This window comes from Lupinus angustifolius, chromosome LG12 (genome assembly GCF_001865875.1).
Source record: "Lupinus angustifolius cultivar Tanjil chromosome LG12, LupAngTanjil_v1.0, whole genome shotgun sequence".
Classification (NCBI taxonomy): Eukaryota; Viridiplantae; Streptophyta; class Magnoliopsida; order Fabales; family Fabaceae; genus Lupinus; species Lupinus angustifolius.
Window position 1 is genome coordinate 5,695,224 of NC_032020.1, and position 3,849 is coordinate 5,699,072.

The window sequence follows — 3,849 nt, forward strand, 5'->3', positions numbered from 1 at the left end:
TCACTAGATAGTGCCTCATTGGTAAATCTAAAAATAATATTATCAACATATATTTGTTGTAGTAACGTATGATTGCCAATTCTTTTAATTAAGAGTGTGGTGTCAATTTTCCCATTTTCAAAGCCTTTTTAGACATAAAGTTATTTAGTCTATCATATGAGTTTTAGGAGTTTACTTCAAAGCATAGAATGATTTCTTTAGTGTATATGCACGAGAAGGATTTTTAAAATGTTCAAAACCTAGTGGATTTTCTACATACACCTCCTCTTGTATATAGCCATTTAAAAGACACTTTTGAAATAAAATATAGTTGAAAATTAAGATAGCATGCATGGGGTAATAAAATATTTATTGCTTTAAGTCTAGCAACAAGCGCATATGTTTCATCAATATCTATGAATTCCTCTTGATTATGACCTTGTGCTACTAGCCTAACCTTGTCTAAAAAAATAATTTCCATTTTTATTTGATGTATTTATGAACACGCATCTAGTATCAATAATTTGTCCATTCTTTGGTCTTGGGACATATTCCAAAATTTTATCTCTCTCGAATTGATTTAGTTATTATTCCATGGCTAATATTCAATGCTCATCTTCTAGAGCATCATCTATTATAGACTATTCAATTTGAGAAACAAAAGTCATATTCAAGCGTGCATTATTAACATGAAGTCTACTGGATACTCCCCTATTTATATCTTCGAATATGTTACCAATTGGATGATTTCTCCATTCCTTCGATAAATCATCATGACTTTTCTCTTCATGTTGAGGTATCTCATCGTTGTGCTTCACTTTCTAAATGTCATCTTGTTTTCCTACTTCAATTGAAGTGTCATTATTTGATGTACTTGATAAATTTTCATCATCATTGATAATAAGTGCCAAAATGTATCTAATTTCTAATACTTTTTACGGCACATGTCTTGTTTAAACATGCTTCAAACCCAACTTATAACTCATTTTTTGAATAAAAATGTATATAGTAAATAACCTCACCTTCGATGCAAATGAATGTGAATTTTAGGGACTAAAGTGATTACAATCATTGAAAGAATAGGGTAAAGCCAAGTCATAAGACAATAAGCACCAAGAACTAAAGAATGGCCAAACATGCACCAAATTGCATGACGTGGTCAGCTAGGCGCTAAGCGGCTGTACGAGGATAAGGTTGCTTGAGCTTGCTGAAAAGCTTACCCTCTCATGAAGTTACTCAAGCTAGGCGTGTTCACACTTCACCCAAACTTAACTTAGACCTCAAGGAAGGCCAACCAGACGTGACATCACCCATGACCCAAGCAAGACAAGCCAAGTATGATGTGTCACCATGCATACAAGGCTAGAGGTATAGGCTAGGCATGTGAGTTGCTTAGCTTTGCCTACAATAGGTTGAGCCTAGCTTGGATAAGAGTAGGGGTAGGCTAAGTTGGTCCATAGTTGGCTAGTTGCTTGGCCAAATGAGCCAAGCACCACAACTTGGGTGATTGAAGAAGCTAAGCATCTTTGAATGGGTGCTTAGCGGATTGAGAAAAATCAATATAAAGGATCATCCCCCTTCAATCAAAATCATCTCGTTGCATCCCATTAATTTGAGGTCTTACTCATGTCAGTTGTCTGGCCAAAACGTTGCACCACTTAGATATATTGAGGAAGGATCGAGAGGTGAACCCAACTATGTGATCATTCAATTAATCAAACTAGAATCCTAAGCCACAAGAGTAGTGTAAGGATTCTGGGGGTTTTATAGGAATTCCCTTGGCTTGCTATGAAGAAATTTGGGTAGAATGATCCAAGTAAAGGATTCAATTGAGTACACCTGTCGGAGCTCGAGAGAGGAAGATACATATCAAAGAGCAATGCATTCTCACGACTTAAATTTCATGAAAAGAAGCGAAAACATGGATTCCCAAGTGTAAAGGTGGTAACCTAATCCTAGGATCTTTTCCTAATCTCAATGTCAATCACTTTACTGTTTTCATAATTATTATTTACAAGCATTTTGTTATCTCAATTTTGTTTTAATCCCTGTTTGAGTCAGGTATAATTAATTGATAGAATTAAAGGAACTTTCCTGTCCTTGTGGGTTCGGTATAATTTATTACATGACGACGAAATTATACACTTGCAATTTGCTCTATCATGTTTTTTGGCTACACTTGTATTGTATTTAACTCGCATTCTAGAACATAATTGGAACTATAGGATAGTTTTTAGCATATATTCCTCTTTGCTCAAGTTAAGTGTGTGATCTTGGTTGTGTTGTGTGGGACAAATAGATCCAGGCTAAAAAGACAAATATTGGATGCAATAAGAAAGGAAATAGGTGTTGAGACCATGGGAGGGAAATTGAAGAAACAAAGAAAGTTCAGAGCATTGAATCAGACACAACGAAAGACGCCATTTAGCCTAGAATGAAGATAAGTGACACAAAGTCAAGGCACAAGACACGACCAGGAAATTCATGGGTCCACGAGCATATGTTAATTGACAAATTTAATCCTCGACTTAGAGAGTTACACGGCTAGGCCGTGCCCTAGACCCATGGCCTATACCATGGACCCATGAACGTGTATACCAATCTGTGACCGTGTACTAAATGATTGCTAGAAGTCATCAAATGGAGGCCAAGATCCATGGTCAGGCTGTATGTTGGCCCATGGTCGTGGATTGACCATATATGTTCCTAATTTTCATATTTTCAGATTGAATTTGTTGGGCTCAGCCTGATCCCTTGTAACTATGAAAATAAGGATTCTCCCTCAAAGGTTGAGATACGTTTTACTCTACTTAGGGTTGACATTGCTACTTTCTCTATCTTCAAATTAGAATTTTGTAATCTTATCTTCGTTGTGAGTGAGTAATTCTCTTTGTTTCTATAATAGGGGCTATGCCCTTTTACATTCAATAAATACTTGTTTCTACTTCTATTTCATTGAGTGTTATGATTTGAATCATTAAATTGGGGTCTTATTCGTGTAAGTTGTCTGGCCATCAAGTTTCACCTCTTAGATATTTTAGGGTAGGACCGAGAGGTGAACTCAACTATCTAATCATTCAGTTATTCAAAGTAGAATCCTCATTCACGAGAGTAGTGTTAGGATTCTCAAGGGATTTTCAGGTATTACCTTGGGTTTCTATGAAGCAATTGGATAGAAAGATTCTAGTAATGGATTTAATTAGTAACCTTACCATGAGTATAGATGTGAATTCAATTGAGTACACGTGTCGGAGCTCGAGAGAGGAAGACACATATTCATGGTTGCAAATGTGCAAAGCATAATTTTGACGAAGACAAAGTATGATGATATGAACAAAGTAAAATCAATAATACCATTGAAGAATCAAGTTCAAGCGTCAAGAGGATCATCAAAAGTGTAAGAGTAATTTTCATTTCTGTAGTTCCTAAGTTGTTTTGAATGGGTAAAGTCTAAGAAAGATGAACCAAATGAAAATCTCACAAATTAGAATGATGATGCATATGAGATTTACATTCATACATGACATCATGATTTATATGCATTAACATTCATACATGACTTCATGATTTGGATGCATTAAACAAGGTGAAACTTATGTCCTTTCAAATCATGTCTCATACATTACTAAATCTTGTTTGAGGTTCATAGAATATCAATTAAGTGTTTTTAAGAACATAGTTAATCGATTAAGTCTTTGCCAAATGGGAAACTCGTTAATTGATTAAGATAATAGTTAATCGATTAATGCAGTACAAGAGGTGAAATCAAATGAGGATGAATTTGATTCGTTTGATATTGATGATGAAACTATGACACTTCTATTGAACAAATTCAGCAAATTTCTAAAGAAGAAATGAAAGTTCATAAAG